Genomic DNA, 19,695 nt, shown 5'->3' on the forward strand with positions numbered 1-19,695 from the left:
GAATCCTGAGAGAGAGGATGTACATGTATTTGGAAAGGCAAGGACTGATTGGGGATAGTCAACATGGTTTTATGCATGGGAACTCATGTCTCACAAACTTGATTGATTTTTTTGAAGAAGTAACAAAGAGGATTGATGAGGGCAGAGCGGTAGATGTGATCTATGTGACCTTCAGTAAGGCATTCGACAAGGTTCTCCAAGGGACACTGGAATACAGGGAGAACTAGCCATTTGGATACAAAACTGGCTCAAAGGTAGAAGACAAGGTGGTGGTGGAAGGTTGTTTTTCAGATTGGAGGCCTGTGACCAGTGGAGTGCCACAAGGATTGGTGCTGGGTCCTCTACTTTTTGTCATTTATATAAATGATTTGGATGTGAGCATAAGAGGTACAGTTAGTAAGTTTGCAGATGACACCAAAATTGGAGGTGTAGTGGACAGTAAAGAGGGTTATGTCAGATTACAACAGGATCTGGACCAGATGAGCCAGTCTAGATGGAGTTTAGTTCAGATAAATATGAGGTGCTCCATTTTGGGAAAGCAAATTTTAGCAGAACGTATACACTTAATAGTAAGGTCCTGGGGAGTGTTGCTGAACAAAGAGAGTGCAGGTTCATAGCACCTTGAAAGTGGAGTCGCAGGTAGATAGGATAGTGAAGGAGGCCTTTGGTATGCTTTCCTTTATTGGTCAGAGTATTGACTAGGAGTTGGGAGGTCATGTTGCGGCTGTACAGGACATTGGTTAGGCCACTGTTGGAATATTGCATGCAAGTCTGGTCTCCTTCCTGTCGGAAAGATGTGAAACTTGAAAGGGTTCAGAAAAGATTTACAAGGATGTTGCCAGGGTTGGAGGATTTGAGCTATAGGGAGAGGCTGAACAGGCTGGGGCTGTTTTCTCTGAAGCGTCGGAGGCTGAGGGGTGACCTTATAGAGGTTTACAAAATTGAGGGGCATGGATAGGGTAAATAGACAAAGTCTTTTCCCTGGGGTGGGGGAGTCCAGAATTAGAGGGCATAGGTTTAGGGTGAGAGGGGAAAGATATAAAGGGGACCTACGGGGAAACTTTTTCGTGCAGAGCATGATATATGTATGGAATGAGCTGCCAGAGGATGTGGTGGAGGCTGGTACAATTGCAACATTTAAGAGACAGATGGATGGGTATATCAATAGGAAGGGTTTGGAGGGATATGGGCCGGGTGCTGGCTGGGGGTACTAGATTGGGTTGGGATATCTTGTCGGCATGGATGGATTGGACCGAAGAGTCTGTTTCTGTGCTGTACATCTCTATGACTCTATGACAACATAAAGACTAAAGCCAAAGGCTTCAAAGTCTCCTCCCTGGTTTCCCAGAGAATCCTAGGATAAATCCCATCTGGTCAGGGAACTTTTATTTTCACACTTTCCAGAATTGCTAACACCTCTTCCTTGTGAACCTCAATCCCGTCTTGTCTAGTAGCCAGTACCTCAGTATTCTGTCTTTTTCCAGTGTGAATACTGATGAAAAATATTAATTTCGTGCTTCCCCTATCTCCTCGGATTCCATACACAACTTTGCACCATTATTCTTGATTGGCCCTAATCTTTCTCGAGTCATTTGTTTATTCCTGACATACCTAGAGAAAGCTTTAGAGTTTTCCTTGATCCTATCTGCCAATGACTTCTCATGTCTCCTCCTGGCTCCTCTTAGCTCTCTCTTTAGGTCTTTACTGGCTCCCCTGTAACTCTCAAGTGCCCTAACTCAGCCTTCATATCTCATCCTGATGTAAGCTTTCTTCTTCCTCTTGACAAGAGATTCAACTTCTTTAGTAAAACCAGGCTCCCTCGCTCGTCCACTTCCTCCCTGCCTGACAGGTACATACTTATCAAGGACACACAGTAGCTGTTCTTTGAATAAGCTCCACATTTCAATGGTGCCTATCCCCTGCAGTTTCCTTCCCCATTCTATGCACCCGAAATCCATCGTAATTGCCTTTCCACAGCAATAACTCTTGCCCTGTGGTATATGCTATCCCCTTGCTTCGCTAAAATCAACATAACCAATTGTGGTCACTATCACCGAAGTCCTCACCTACCTCCAAATCTAACACCTGGCCAGGTTCATAACCCAGTACCAAATCTAATGTGGCCTTGCACACATTGGACAAACACTGACCCATCTAAAGTACTCAAACTAGAGTATTTCCGGTCAATATTTACAAAGTTAAAGTCCCCCGTAACAATTACCCTGTTACACTCACTGCTGCCCAGAATCATCTTTACTAACCCTTCCTCTCCATCTCTGGAACTATCCGGAGGCCTATAGAAAACTCCCAACAGGATGACCTCTCCATTCCTTTTACTAACCTCAGCCCATACTACCTCAGTAGATGGGTCCTCAAATATCCTTTCTACTACCATAATATTGTCCTTGACTAACAATGCAACACCTCCCCCTCTTTTACCATCTTTTCTGTTCTTACTGAAACATCTAAATCCCAGGACCTGCAACAAGCATTCCTGTCCCTGCTCCATCCATGTCTCCGAAATGGCCACAACATCAAAGTCCCAGGTACCAACCAATGCTGCAAGTTCACCCACCTTATTCCGGATGCTCTTGGCGTTGAAGTAGACATGCTTCAAATCACCTTCCTGCTTGCCGGTGAACTCTTGTGATCTTGAAACCATATCTCTGACCTCACTACTCTCAACCTCCTGTACACTGGAGTGACAATTCAGGTTCCCATCCCCTGGCTGAATTAGTTTAAACCCTTCCAAAGAGTATTAGCAAATATCACCTCCTCACTACCCCCCCCAGGATATTGGTACCCCTGTGGTTCAGGTGTAGACCATCCTGTTTGTAGGGGTCCCACCTACCCCAGAAAGAGCCTCAATTATCCAGGTATCCGAAATCCTCCCTCCTGCACCATCCCTGTAGCCACGTGTTCAACTGCTCTCTCTTCCTATTGCTCACCTTGCTAGGACGTGGCACGGGTAACAAACCAGAGATAACAACTCTGATTGTTCTAGCTCTAAGCTTCCACCCTAGCTCCCTGAATTTCTGCCTCAGATCCCCATCCCTTTTCCTACCGATGTCATTGGTGCCTGTGTGGACCATGGGTTGGGACTGCTCCCACTCCCACTCAAGAAACCCGAAAACACGATCCAAGACATCACAAACCCTGGCTCAAACTCTAACTCTGAGTTGGAGTTTTGTTCATAAAGTTCCAGATGCAGGGTCATTGACCATCAGAAGTTGAAACTTCCCAGGAAATTCCCGGTGACTGCAGTACAGCAGGACATATACACACCTCCGGTCTGTACTGCTGCAAGGACTATCTTCTCATGAACTATTTAAGCCGATATATTTGGTTAATGAAAATGTGAAATGGTGTTCTGGGAGGCTAAGGAAGTTCTTCAAAAAAAGTTTAAAAGTACTTTCGCTGCCAAAACACCACCCCTTATGGAAACAGGAAGTAGTGGGTTCAATTTGTCAAACATGTTTTGGAAAATTCTATGCAAGTGGCATCTTCAAAACAGTGACCACAGTCTCACTGGGATGTTCCAATGGTGGATATTAAATTATGAGACGTAAGTATAAGATTTACGTAGTTCAGTTTAGATCCTTACTGATGTGGATTATATTTACTGTTGTTTGCTGGTGGGAACTGGTTTTTGTGACGTATTGCATTCAGCAGTAGGATCCTCCATGGCATGTTTTGTGCTTATTCTGTAGACAGAGGCAGGTCCTCACTGGTCTACATGAGACTTGCTGTAGTCTAGATTCTGAATCCTCATCATATGGATTATATTCAGTAAGGTTTAGTGACTAGTGGATTATATTTATTGTATTTGAGTGATTGGTCCATCGTACATGACCATTATGTTGGGTTCTCATGAATGACTTTCTCTTTACCAATCAGATCATCAGTCAGGAAAGTAATTTTACCTGCAATATTTGTTTCACTGCATCGTCACGTGTGCATTTTATATTTAATACTCTTTAGTGACTAGATCCTTAATGGTATTTGGCACATATAATGTAGTTTATGGATTGGATCTTGCTACTGTTTTTTTGTGTGTAGTTTAGTGATGAGATTCTGAACAGTATGTGTGATAAGTGATATAGTTTAGGGACTGGATCTTTACTGTTGTTATTATTGCTCCAGTTTAATGGATTTTAACTGTGAGCCATGGCACCTGAAACCATCATTATGGAGAAAAAGTTTCTGTTTTCACCCTGAGAAGTGAGAAAATGACTAGCAGAGTCAGTAATGCAGAGCGCTGCACACAATCAGTACAAGAGTTAGACACAAGAAACACAGGGAAGGTAAGAGTTTCTGTGGGAGAATATTCCAAACCAGCTGGAAGGATAGAAAGTCATGTCAGAGGGCCATATTAAGGAGCAGCTCAGAGATCAAAAGGATTGCAAAGTGCTGTTAGTATATTCACTTGCAAGAGTTGTATATAATTTAGTTTAGTAACTGGATCCTCACTGGCTAGTGGATTATTTAATTCAGTGTAGTCATTGAATCCTCACTGGTTGTCATTTGATTTTGTGCAGTATTCCATGATTAGATTTTCACTTTTGGTTGATTTATTTAATGCAGTGTAGTCACTGGAGCCTCACTGGGGTACAGCTTATTTAATGCAGTGTAGTCACTGGATCCTCACTGGTCTACAGCTTATTTAATGCAGTGTAGTCACTGGAGCCTCACTGGGGTACAGCTTATTTAATGCAGTGTAGTCACTGGATCCTCACTGGTCTACAGCTTATTTAATGCAGTGTAGTCACTGGAGCCTCACTGGGGTACAGCTTATTTAATGCAGTGTAGTCACTGGATCCTCACTGGTGTACAGCATATTTAATGCAGTGTAGTCACTGGATCCTCACTGGTGTACAGCATATTTAATGCAGTGTAGTCACTGGATCCTCACTGGTGTACAGTTTATTTAATGCAGTGTAGTCACTGGATCCTCACTGGTGTACAGCTTATTTAATGCAGTGTAGTCACTGGATCCTCACTGGGGTACAGCTTATTTAATGCAGTGTAGTCACTGGATCCTCACTGGTGTACAGCATATTTAATGCAGTGTAGTCACTGGATCCTCACTGGTGTACAGTTTATTTAATGCAGTGTAGTCACTGGATCCTCACTGGTGTACAGCTTATTTAATGCAGTGTAGTCACTGGATCCTCACTGGTGTACAGCATATTTAATGCAGAGTAGTCACTGGATCCTCACTGGTGTACAGCTTATTTATTGCAGTGTAGTCACTGGATCCTCACTGGTGTACAGTTTATTTAATGCAGTGTAGTCACTGGTGTACAGCTTATTTAATGCAGTGTAGTCACTGGATCCTAACTGGGGTACAGCTTATTTAATGCACTGTAATCCCTGGATCCTCATTGGTGTACAGCTTATTTAATGCAGTAGTAGTTACAGGATCCTCACTGGTGTACAGCTTATTTAATGCAGTGTAGTCACTGGATCCTCACTGGTGTACAGCTTATTTAATGCAGTGTAGTCACTGGATACTCAATGGTCTACAGCTTATTTAATACAGTGTAGTCACTGGATCCTCACTGATGTACAGCTTATTTAATGTAGTGTTGTCACTGGATCCTCACTGGGGTATAGCATATTTAATGCAGTGTAGTCACTGGATCCTCACTGGTGTATTGCTTATTTAATGCAGTGTACTCACTGGATCGTCACTGATGTACAGCTTATTTAATGCAGTGTAGTCACTGGATCTGCACTGGGGTAGAGCTTATTTATTGTAGTGTAGTCACTGGATCCTCACTGGGGTACAGCATATTTAATGCACTGTAATCCCTGGATCCTCATTGGTGTACAGCATATTTAATGCACTGTAATTCCTGGATCCTCATTGGTGTACAGCTTATTTAATGCAGTGTAGTCACTGGATCCTCATTGGTGTACAGCATATTTAATGCACTGTAATCCCTGGATCCTCATTGGTGTACAGCTTATTTAATGCAGTAGTAGTTACAGGATTCTCACTGATGTACAGCTTATTTAATGCAGTGTAGTCACTGGATCTTCACTGGGGTACAGCTTATTTAATGCAGTGTAGTCACTGGATCCTCACTGGGGTACAGCTTATTTATTGCAGTGTAGTCACTGGATCCTCACCGGTGTACAGCTTATTTAATGCAGTGTAGTCACTGGATCCTCACTGATGTACAGCTTATTTAATGCAGTGTAGTCACTGGATCCTCACCGGTGTATAGCATATTTAATGCAGTGTAGTCACTGGATCCTCACTGATGTACAGCTTATTTAATGCAGTGTAGTCACTGGATCCTCACTGGTGTACAGCTTATTTAATGCAGTGTAGTCACTGGATCCTCACTGGTGTACAGCTTATTTAATGCAGTGTAGTCACTGGATACTCAATGGTCTACAGCTTATTTAATACAGTGTAGTCACTGGATCCTCACTGATGTACAGCTTATTTAATGTAGTGTTGTCACTGGATCCTCACTGGGGTATAGCATATTTAATGCAGTGTAGTCACTGGATCCTCACTGGTGTATTGCTTATTTAATGCAGTGTACTCACTGGATCGTCACTGATGTACAGCTTATTTAATGCAGTGTTGTCACTGGATCCTCACTGGGGTACAGCATATTTAATGCAGTGTAGTCACTGGATCCTCACTGGGGTACAGCATATTTAATGCAGTGTAGTCACTGGATCCTCACTTGTGTACAGCTTATTTAATGCACTGTAATCCCTGGATCCTCATTGGTGTACAGCATATTTAATGCACTGTAATCCCTGGATCCTCATTGGTGTACAGCATATTTAATGCACTGTAATCCCTGGATCCTCATTGGAGTACAGCTTATTTAATGCAGTAGTAGTTACAGGATCCTCACTGATGTACAGCTTATTTATTGCAGTGTAGTCACTGGATCCTCACTGGTGTACATCTTATTTAATAGTGTAGTCACTAAATCCTCACTGGTGTATACCTTATTTAATACAGTGTAGTCACTGGCTCCTCACTGGTGTATACCTTATTTAATACAGTGTAGTCACTGGATCCTCACTGGTGTATAGCTTATTTGATGCAGTGTAGTCACTGGATCCTCGCTGGTCTACAGCTTATTTAATGCAGTGTAGTCACTGGATCCTCACTGATGTATTGCTTATTTAATTCTTTTTTGAAAGCTTTTTGAAGCTCAGGTAAGGTGGGGATCGGTGTGTCTTTTACTTGCGATTGTTTTCAGTGACTGTATTCTTACTGCAATATGTTTTATTCACTATCTTTAATTACGGTAGCCTCACTGATGTCAGTTTATTTCTTGTCTGTTCTAGTGACTGTATTCTCATTGGGGTGCATTTTATTTACTCTTGGTATTAGTGACTGTCTCCTTACTCGATTTGTGTTATATTTTCTGTAGTTTTTAGTGACTGTATCCCACTGATATGTTTGCGACTATATCTTCACTGGTGTATGTTTTATTTGCTGTAATTCATAGTGACTGTATCCCCACAGGTGACTGTTTTATTTCCTGTACATTTTAGAGACTGTATCCTCACTGGTTTGTGTTTGATTTACTGTAGTTTTCAGTGACTTGCTCCCACTGAGGTGTGTTTGATTCACTGTAATTTTTCGTGATTGTGTCCTCACTTGGTCTGTGTTTTATTAACTGTCGTCTTTTGTGACTATCGCCTCATTGGTATGTGTTTATTTTCTTGTGGCTTTTAGTGGTAGTGCCCTCACTGGTTTGTTTTATTTACTGTAGATTTTACTGACTGTATCCTTGTTGGTGTATGTTTACTTGACTATAGTTTATAGTTTCTGCGTCTTCACTGTGTTTTCTTTAGTGTCGTTTTTAGTGGCTCTGTCCTCATTAGTGTGTTTTATTTGTTGTCATTTATAGTGACTGTACCCTCAATGGTGTCTGTTTTATTTATTGTAGATTTTAGTGACTGTACCCTCACTGGTGTGTGTTTTCTGTACAGGAGTTTATAGTGACTCCACCCTCACTGGCGTATGTTTTCTGTACAGTAGTTTCTAGTGACTGTACCATCACTGGTATGTGTTTTCTGTATAGTACTTTGTAGTGACTGTACCCTCACTGTGTTTTCTGTACAGTAGTTTCTAGTGACTGTACCATCACTCTGTGTTTCCTGTGGTGAATAGTGACTGTACCCTCACTGGTGTGTGTTTTCTGTACAGGAGTTTCTAGTGACTCTACCCTCACAGACGTGTGTTTTCTTTGCTGTCACTTTTAGCAACTACATTCTGGCTGTTATGTATTTTATTTACTGCAGTTTCCAGTGACTGTATCTTCATTGCTATCTGCTTTATTCACTGTGTGTTTTAGTGAGTGTATCCTCGTGGGTGTGTTTTGTTTACTGTAGTTTTCAGTGACTATTCTCATTATTGTGTTTTATTTGCTGTAGTTTATGGTGAGTGTATTCCTGCTGATGTGTATTTCATTTACTGTAGTTTTCAATGGATGTTTGCTGATTGCTGCATGTTTTATTCACTGTAGTTTTTACTGACTGTCCTCATTGGTGTGTTTTATCTACTGTAGGTTTTACTGATTGTATGCTCATGGGTGTGCATTTTATTTACTGTAGATTTCAGTAACTATGCTAATTAGTGTGTTTTATTTGCTGTAGTTTATAGTGCCTGTATCCTCACTCATGTGTTTTATTACCTGTAGTTTATAGTGCCTGTATCCTCACTGATGTGTATTTCATTTATTATAGCTTTCAGTGATTGTATACTCATTGCTCTGTGTTTTATTCACTGTAGTTTTCCGTGACAGTGTCCACATTGGCGTATTTTATTTACAGTAGATTTTACAGACTGATTCCTTCTGGGTGTGCAATGTATTTAGTGGTTTGTAGTGCCTGTATCCTCGCTGGTGTGTGATTTATTTGTTGTAATTTTTAGTGACTGTATTCTTGCTGGTGTGTATTTTCTTTACTATAGTTGTTAGTGACTGTATCCTCATTGAGTTTGTGTTGTATTTTCTATAGTTTTTAATGACTGTATCCCCACTAGTATGTTTCATTCACTGTAGTTTTGTGACTTTATACTCAAATTTTTAAAAGTTACTGTAGTTTTCAGTGGTCGTATCCTCACTGGTGTATGTTTGATTTATTATAGTTTATAGTGACTCTATCTCACTGGTGTGCTTTACTTACTGTAGTTTTTGGTGACTGTAGCCTCATTACTTTTATTTACTGTAGTTTCTGGTGTCAGTATCCTCATTTGTATGTGTTTTGTTTACTGTAATTTATAGTGACTGTATCCCCACTATGTCTGCTTTATTTACTACAATTTTCAGTGACTATTCTAATTGCTGACTGTTTCATTTACTGTAGTTTTTAGTGACCGTGTCTCATTGACTTTTTAAATTTACTTTGGGTTTTACTGACTGTATCCTCATGAGTGAGAGTTTTATTTACTGTAGTGCTCAGTGATGATTCTCATTGTGTTTTGTTTTGCAACAGTTAATAGTGCCTGTATCCTCGTTGGTGTGTGCTTTATTTGTAGTTTTAAGTGACTGTATACTCATTGCTATCTGTTTTATTCACTCTAGTTTTTAGTGACTGTAACCATATTAGTGTGTTTTATTTACAGTAGATTCTACAGACTGAATCCTCATTGGTGTGCATTTTGTTTACTGTAGTTATATTGACTGTATCTTCACTGATATGTGCTGTATTTACTGTAGTTGTTAGTGACTATATCCTTATTGGGTTTGTATTGTATTTACTATAGTTTTACTGATTGTATCCCTTCTAGTATGTTTTATTCACTGTAGTTTTTAGTTACTTTATCTTCACAATTTTTTTAACTAATTACTGTAGTTTTCAGTGACCATTTCCTCACTGGTATGTGTTTGATTTAAATTAGTCTGTAGTGACTGCATCCTCACATGTTTGTCTTTTTCCTACTGCAGTTTTTAGTGACTGGATCCTCATTCATGTCTGTTTTAGTTACTGCTGTTTTCAGTGACTATACCCTCACTGCTATGTGTTTTATTTACAGTAATTTTTGGTGACTGAAGCTTCACTAGCATGTTATTTTGTTTGCTTTAGGTTTTGGAGACTAACTCGTGGATGTGTGTTTCAGTTGCTGTAGCTTTTAGTGGCTGTATTTCCATTGTTATGTATTTGACTTACTGCAATTTTCAATGACTGTATCCTAATTGCTATGTGTTATATTCACTGTAGTTTTTAGTAACTGTATCCTCACTGTTGTGCTTTATATACTGTGGTTTTTAGTGACAGTATTATCATTGGTGTGCACTTTAATTACTGTTCTTTTCAATGATTGTACTGCCATTAGTGTATTTTATTTACTGTAGTTTATACTGACCGTATCCTCATGTTTTGTCTTTTATTTACTGCAGTTTTTAGTGACTGTATCCTCACTGGTCTCTGTTTTATTTAATGTTGTTTTCAGTGACTGTATTCTCACTGTGTTTTATTTACTGTAGTCTTCAGTGACTGCAGCCTCACTAGTATGTTTTTTTTGTGGTTTATAGTGGCTGTATCCTCAGTGGTGTGTTTTTTTTTGTTTGTTCTAGTTTTTAATGACTGCAATCTCGCTGGACTGTTTTATTTATTGTAGTTTTTAGTGTCTGTATTCTTACTGTTATGTATTTGATTTCTGCAATTTTCAATGACTGTATCCTAATTGCTATGTGTTATATTCACTGTAGCTTTTAGTGACTGTGCCCTTATTTTATTTGCTGTGTTTTTAAAGTGTCAGTATTATCGTTTGTGTGCATTTTAATTACTGTACTTTTCAGTGACTGCATTCACATTATTTTTTTTATTGACTGATGTTTATAGAGAGTATATCCTTGCTGGTATATGTTTTATTTCCTGTAGTTTATAGTGACTGTATGATTGCTGATATGTATTTGATTTACTACAGTTTTCAATGACTGTGTCCTAATTACTTTGTGTTTTATACACTGTAGTTTTTAGAGACTGTGTTATCTTTGTTTTATTCACTGTACTTTAGTGATGGTATTATCGTTGGTGTGTATTTTATTTACTGTAGATTTCAGTGACTGTATCCTCATTAGTGTCTTTTATTTACTGAGGTTTATAATGACTACTCTCATTGGTGAGTGTTTTATTTATGGTGTTTATAGTGACTGTATCCTCAATGATGTGTGTGTTGGTTACTTTGCTTTTTTTAGTGACTGTATCCTCACTGTGTTTGTTTTACGGTAGATTTCAGTTACTGTATCCTCACTATTATGTGCTTTATTTATCGTAGGTTTTAGTTAATGTATTCTCTTTAGTGTGTGTTTTATTTACTACAGTTTACAATGACTGTACCCTCACTGGTGTGTGTTTTATTTACTGTAGTTTTCATTGACTCTAGCCTCGCTGTGTATTTTATATATAAACTATATACAGTAGTTTATAGTGACTGTACCCTCACTGATGTATGTTTTATTTGCTGTTGTTTTTAGTGACTGTATCTGCGCTATTGTGAATTTTATTTACTGCAGTTTTCAGTGACTGTATCCTCATTGCTATCTACTTTATTCACTAGTTTTTAGTGATTGTGTCTACATTGGTGTGTTTATTTACTGTAGAATAACTGACTCTATCCACATGGGTGTGTGTTCTACTTACTGTAGTTTTCTCATCAGTGTTTTTGTTTGCTGTAGTTCGTAGTGACTGTATTCTTGCTGGTGGTGTTTTTTATTCACTAGTTTATAATGACTGAACCTTTACTGGTGTGTGTTTTATTGGCTGTAGTTTTCGTGAATATATTCTTCTTGTGTATTTTGAAGTTCTTAGTGACTGTGTCCTCATTATGTTTGTGTTGTATTTACTGTAGTTTTTAGTGACTGTATCCCAACAAGTATGTCTTATTCACTGTAGATTTCAATGATTTTATCCTCACAATTTTTTTTAAAAATCCATAATTTTCAGTGACCATATTGTCACTGGTGTATATTTTATTTCCTGTAGTTTATAGTAACTGTATCCTCACTGGTTTGCCTTTCATTTACTGCTGTTTTCAGTGACTGTATTCTCACTGGTGTGTTTTATTTACTGTAGTTTTCAGTGACTGTACCTCATTACTTGTTTTATTTACTGGAGTTTTTAGTGACTGCAGCTTCACTGGTTTTATTATGTTTCATTGTGACTGTATCTTCATTGGTGTGTGTTTTATTTAGTAAAGTCTTTTGATGCTGTTGCCTCACTAGTATGTGTTTTATTTCTTGTAGTTTTTAGTGACTGCATCCTCATTGGTGTGAGAGTTATTTAGTGGTATTCTCGATGACTGTATTCTCACTGGTGTATGTTTTATTTACTGTAGTTTTCAGTGACTATGTCCTCACTACAATGTGTTTTATTCATTGGTGTTTTCAGTTACTGTATTCTCACTATTTGTATTACTCACTGTAGTTATCAGTGACTGTGCCTTCACTGTGATGTTTTATTCACTGTCGTTTTCAGTGACAGCATCCTAAATAGTGTGTTTTATTTGCTGTAGTTTATAGTGACTGTATCCCCACTGGTGAGTGTTTGATTTACTGCAGATTTTGGTGACATATCCTCAATCTTGTGTGTTTTATTTCCTGTAGTTTATAGTGACTGTTTTCTTGCTGTTATCTACTTGACTTACTGCAACTTTCAATGACTGTATCCTGATTGCTGTGTGTTCTATGCACAGTAGGTTTAATTGAATGTGTCCTCATTGTTGTGTTTTGTTTACTGCAGTTTTAGTGACAATATCATCATTAGTGTTCATTTTAATTACTGTACTTTTCAGTGATTGTATTCTTATTAGTGTCTTTTATTTACTGTAGTTTATATTGACTGTATCCTCACTGGTGTGTGTTTTGGTTACTGGAATTCTTTACTGACTGTATCCTCACTGGTGTGTGTTTTATTCACTGCTTTTTTCAGTGACTATATCCTTACCACTTATTTTATTTACTTTAATTTTCAGTGAGTATATTCTCACTGGTGTGTGTTTTATTTACTGTAGTTTCTTCATAACTATATCCTCACTGGTGTGTGCTTTGTTTACTGTGGTTATACTGACTGTATGCTCACTGTTGTGTCTTTTGTTTACTGAGGTTTTTTAGTGACTGTATTCTCACTGGTGGTGTTTTATTTACTGCAGTTATTAATGACTTTATCTTCATTGTGTTTTATTTACTATTCTTTTCAGTAACTGTATCCTCACTACTTGTATTACTTTAGATTTTAATGTCTGTACCCTCACTACTGTATGTTTTATTTGCTGTAGTCTTTGGTGACTGTAGTCTCACTGGTTTCTATTTTATTTCTTGTAGATTTTGGTGACTGTTTCATCATTGGTGTGTTCTTTATTTACTGTACTTCATAGTGACTGTATCTTCACTGTGTGTTTGTATTACTGCAGTATTCAGTGACTGTATCCTCACTACTGTGTATTTGATGTACTGTATTTTATCATGCCTGTATCATCTTTTGTGCGTGTCATTTGTTTTTCTGTAGTTTATAGTGATCGTATCCTCACTGGTGTTTTATTGTCTGTAGTTTACAGTGACTATATCCAATTTGTTATATTTACTTCAGTTTTCAGTGACTGTGTCCTAACTACGATGTGTTTTATTCACTGCGGGTTTCATTTACTGCAGTTTATAGTGACTGAATCCTCAATGGTGTGTTTTATTTACCTCAGTTATTAGTGACTTTATCCTCATTGTGTTTTAGTTACTATTCTTCTCAGTAACTGTATCCTCATTACTTGTATTAGTTACTGTAGATTTTAATGTCTGTATCCTTACTGCTTTTTGTTTTATTTCTTGTAGTCTTTAGTGAGTGTAGTCTCACTAGTATCTGTTTTATTTCCTGTAGATTTCAGTGACTGTATCCTTACTGGTGTGTGTTTAATTTACTGCAGTTTATGGTGACTGGTGTGCATTTTTGTTACTGTAGTTTATAGTGAATGTATCCCCACTATGTTTGCTTTCATGTAGTTTTTGGTAACTGTATCCTCATGTGTATTTTATTTACTGTAGTCTATAGTGACCTTATTAGCATTGGCGTATATTTTATTTACTGTGGTTTACAGTGACTGTATCCTCTTAGGTATGTGTTTTATTTGTTGTAGTTAATAGTGACTGTATCCTCACTGATGTGTGGTTTCTGTACTGTAGCTTTTAGTGTCTGTATCCTCACTGATGTGTGGTTTCTGTACTGTAGCTTTTAGTGTCTGTATCCTCACTTTGTTTTATTTACCTGACAATCACCTGATGAAGGAGCGTTGCTCCGAAAGCTAGTGTGCTTCCAATTAAACCTGTTGGACCATGACCTGGTGTTGTGTGATTTTTAACTTTGTACACCCCAGTCCAACATCATCTCCAAATCATGTTTTATTTACTGTAGTTTTCAGTGACTGTGTCCTCACTGCAAGATGTTTTATTTCTTGTGTTTTTAGTGACTGTGTCTTCATTGGCGTGTGTTTCATTTATTGTAGATTTTAGTGACTGTAACCTCACTGGTGTGTGGTATATTTACTGTAGTTTTTAGTGACTGTATTCTCACAGGCATATATTTTATTTAGTATAGTTTTCTGTGTTTGTATCCTCATTAGTGTGCTTTTTTTAATGTAGTTTTCTTGTGATTGCATCCTCACTGGTCTGTGTTTTATCTACTGCAGTTTTTTAGTGACTGTATCCTCACTGTTGTGTGTTCTATTTACTGTAGTTGTCAGTGAGTTATCTCACATTGCTGTGTTTTATTCACTGTGGTTTTTAGTGACTGTGTCCTCATTACTGTATGTTTTATTTACTGTAGTTTTTTTAGTAACTATATCATCACTGGTGTGGTTTGCTTACTGTAGTTTAGTGACTGGTGGTTGCTTTGTTTAGTATTGATAGACTCTGTATCCTCGTCAGTGTGTGCTTTATTCACATTTTTTTGGAGACTGTATCCTCAGTGATATGTTTTATTTACTGTACAGTGACTCTATTCGTGTGTGTGTGTGTTACTTTTACTGTCATTTTTAGTGACTGAATCCTCATTGGTATGTCTTATTTACTGCAGTTTTCAGTGACTGTATCCTCTATGCATTTTATTTACTGTTTTTGGTGACTATATCCTTACTCCTGTGTATTTTATTTACCATAGTTTATAATGACTATAACCTTGTGTGTATTATTTACTGTAGTTTATAGTGACTGTAACCTCATTGGTGTCTGATTTCCTTATTGTAGTTTTTCATGACTCTATCTTCAATAATGTGTTTTATTTACTGTAGTTTATAATAACTGTATCCTTACACGTGTGGTTATTTACTGTAGATTTTAGTGAGTGTTTCCTTACTGTTTGTGTTATTTCCTGTTTGTTTTACTGACTGGATGCTCACTGGTGTGCGTTTCACTTCCAGTAGATTGTTTTTAGTGACAGGTTCTGGACTAGTGTGTATTTTATATTGAAATTGTTAGTGACTGGATACTCACTGGTCGGTGTTGTTTTATTTACTGTGGATTTATTCACTGGATCCTCAGGGTGGTTTGATTTGTTAAGTGTGTTTGGACCCTTACTGATGTGTGTTTTATTTAGTGAATGATGGCGATTGAATCCTCACCGGACAATGTTTTAGTTAACCTTGGTTTTCGTGACTGATTCCTCACTGGACCAATTTAGTGTAGTATTTGGTGCCTGGATCCATCACCAAGGGCGCTTTGATTGTTATAGATTTTAATGACTGGGACTTAATTGTGTGTATTTTATTGAGTGTAGCTCTGAGTGACTGGATTCTCACTGGAAGCTCTGTGTGCTTTTTTGAACCTTCGTTTCTATTGACTGGATCTTCAACCGTATGTGTCTTCACTGTAGGTTTTAGTGACTGAATCCGTACTGGTCTATTTATTTTAACTGTAGAATGATTGACTGGAACCTCAATGGTTTTTTAAAAAATGACTCTATGTTTTAGCGACTGGATCCTCACTATTAAGTGTTTTATTAATGGAGGTTTTGGAGTGAACCGATCCTCACTGGTATATACTGCATTTAGTGTAATGTATTGACTGGCCACTCACCAAGGTGCACTTCATTTATTGCAAATTAATATCTGTATCCTTGTTTCTGTTAACTTTAGGTCATTTATTGAACTGAACCATTGCAGATGAATGTTATACTTAAATTTATTTTTCTTTATGAAATTACAGTGAGTTGGTTATACTACTGTAATATCTGAGAGATTGAGAATCAAAACTAACAATGTTTTACTGTAAATCAATAGCTCTCTTGCCATCAAATTAAACTTAAAACCAAATACTGATTTTGAAACATGTACTTACCCACTAGTTAGCCAGACTAGTTGGGGTCAGTTTAGCTCAGCAGCTGGTTTGCAATGCAGAAATAAGCCAATAACTTCATTCATTTGCCATACCGGACAAGGTCAATGTGAAGGCCCTGCCTTCTCAGCTGTGCCAAAAAGGGTTACACCCGAAATGTTGACCTCTCCACCTCCTGATGCTGCCTGGCTTGCTGTGTTCTTCCAGCCTCCTGCCTGACTACTTTGTCCTTCACCTGAGGCATGGTGACTCTCAGATTAAACTACCAGCAGAGGTAATTCTCTCTCATGAAAGAGTGGGACTATAGCGCCTTTTTCTTTACCTTTAATCAGGCTCATTTGAGTGCTGGTCATTTGGATCCAATGTGATGAAAACTGGTTGTGGTTTCAGCACACCTTCCCAGTTGAGTGTCTCACTTCATCAATCGCGGCCAGGCTCCATCATTTTGTTGCACAACAACTGCTCTTGTGTTCGACCCTTCGAAGTCACTTGATTGGCCTTCAGGGTTGTTGATCAACTGTTGATTGGTCTGCTGTCTCCTGGGCATGTGACCAGTTGTTCGTTGGTCTATGTTCCACAGAGCTAACTCCATATTGTTTGTTTTCTCATGTGATCCTCTTAGTTGTTTTGTCATAAGATGTCTGGCCTTCTGTTTCATGTTGATTCAAGGTCTTACTTGTTTATACTAGTGTGTGACTGCCCACGAGTCATCTGCAATAAACCACAACTAGATCCTTCATCAATGAATTTTCAGTGAATCTCGTGGATTCTTTCAAGAAAATGTATGCTTGCAATTCCTAAGCATATCATACTTTTGGTTCCATAATGTTCACAGACTTGCCAACTCACTGGACTATTTAATATTAATATTTAGTATTGAATACAAGTTCATGTGAGTGTTCTTTTTGATTCTCATTGTTCTATATTTGCACACCAGTTTGTACATGGCATTAGAAACTCACTATTTTCCTTTATAATCCAGGGACCCAGTGATATGATTGAAATTTGTCACAGTTTAGTTATCTTTCTTGGCAATGTTATATTTACTGTACTTCTGCACATAGATTCTCATTGATATAGTTTAGAGGCTGATTTCTTATGAATATGCGCTCAACTGACAGTAGTTTAGTGAATAGATGCTTACGTGGTTATGTTTACTGCAGTTTTGTGACTGAATCATGATGAGAGAGTGTGATATGTAACCTAAAAGCAAATTGTCACTAGTTTGTTGTTTACTGTAATAATTATTTTTATAGTTTGGGGACTAGATCCATATTTATGAGTGCTCTAATTATCAGTATTTATTGACAGGCAAATCACCAGTATGTGCTCTTTTTATTCATTCATGGGATATGAGCCTCATTAACTGGGAAAGCATTTATTGCCCATCCCGAATTGCCCTTGAGAAGGTGAGCTGCCTTCTTGAGACAATCCATTGGAAGATAACCTGCCAGGGGGGGAGTTGCAGGACTTTTACACAGTGATAATGAAGGACAGGTACATTTCCAAATCTGGATGGTGACTGTCTATGAGGGCGTTTGCAGGTGATGGTGGTATTCCCTTGTCTCTGCTGCCCTTTTCCTTCTAAATAGAAATTGTCATGGGTTTGGAAGGTGTCTCTAAGGATGTTTGGTGAATTTCTGCAGTGTATCTTGTAGATAGTACACACTACTGCTGCTACTGAGCATTGATAATGGAGGGAGTGGATGTTTGAGATTTGGTGCCAGTCAAGCAGACTGCTTTATCCTGAATGATGTCGAGCTTCTCGAGTGTTGTTGGAGCTGCACCCAACCAGCTTTGTGGAGTCCGGAAATGACTTATCCACGGCAAGGTTTGTATCCTCTAACCTGCTCTGTAGTGACAGTATTGATATGACTGGGAGAAAGTGAGGACTGCAGATGAAGAGCGTGGTGTCGGGAAAGCACGGCCCGTCAGGCAGACAATATCCAAGAATCAGGAGAGTCAACATTTCGGGCATAAGCCCTTCATCAGGAAATGGCTGATCCAGTTCAGTGGTCAACGATAGTGGGGGAATTCAGTGATGGTAGTGTCATAAAGTCATCAGAAGTCTACAGCACATAAAAAGGCCCATTACCCCATCAAGTTGGCATTGGTCAAAAACAAACATTGAACTATTTTAATTCAATTTTCCAGCACATGATGCTCTGGCATCACAAGTGTACACCTTAATACTTCTAAAATGTTATGATGAGGGCTTCCATCTCTCCTAACTTCATTCGCTGCAGTAATTCATTTCATCCCCAACACTACCACTCTTACAGGAGTTCCAGATTCCCACCACCCTTTGAGTGAAAACCTTTTTCCTCACATCCCCTTTCACCCACCTGCCTTAAATCTATGCCCTCGGTTTATTTATCTTTCCACCAAGAGGAAAAGTTTCTTCCGGCCATGTCAAGGCGCAATGGTTAGGTTGCCTGGCCCTTGGATGGTGTAAATAATATTTGCACTTGTCAGCTCACGCCTGGATATTATTCAGGAGAAAGTGAGGACTGCAGATGCTGGAGATCAGAGCTGAAAATGTGTTGCTGGAAAAGCGCAGCAGGTCAGGCAGCATCCAAGGAGCAGGAGAATCGACGTTTCGGGCATGAGCCCTTCTTCAGGAATTTATTCAGGAATTGCTGCATTTCAGCATAGACTTCTTCAGCATCTGAGAAGTCATGGATGATGCTGATCATTGTATAATCTGACCTTGTGATGGAGGGAAGGTTATTGATGAAGCAGATGGAGGTGGTTTGGGTAAGGATACTATGCTGAGGAACCTCTGCAGAAATGAGATGATTGACCACCAATAACCACAATCATCTTCCTCTGTGCTAAGTATGACTCCAACCAGCAAACAATTTTCCCCGACTGAGTGATGGAATGCTCACTGGTATTTTTGTAGTTTACAAGTATATCCGATGTGAGTGTAATAGTTTCCATAGTTAATCACTGATGTACATTGTATTTACCATAGTTTTTTTTATTATTGTGCTTTTTATACCTTGCTGTTTCCTGACTAAATTATCACCGATATACTTACTGTAGCGTTGGAACAGAACTTCACCAGTACCTGTTATATTTGCTGTAGCAACTGGATACTGACCATTCAGCTTTATATTGACAGTGGTTTAGTAACTTGCTGTTTATTAGTGCTTACATTTATTATAGTTAATTCATAATGTCCTCACTAGTGTGTGTTATATTTACATAGGTTTAATGATTGGATTCTGATTGGTGTTTTGTATTTACACTCTTTTAATTTAGATTATTATGTGTGACCTTTATGTTTGAAGAAAAAGCATTAGACTTGCATTTATGTAGTGGTTTTCACAACTCCCTGATGACTCAAAGGGCTGTGCAATCAATTAAGTCATTTTTCCAAGTA

The sequence above is a fragment of the Hemiscyllium ocellatum genome, chromosome 35 (assembly GCF_020745735.1).
Source record: "Hemiscyllium ocellatum isolate sHemOce1 chromosome 35, sHemOce1.pat.X.cur, whole genome shotgun sequence".
In the NCBI taxonomy this organism is placed as follows: Eukaryota; Metazoa; Chordata; class Chondrichthyes; order Orectolobiformes; family Hemiscylliidae; genus Hemiscyllium; species Hemiscyllium ocellatum.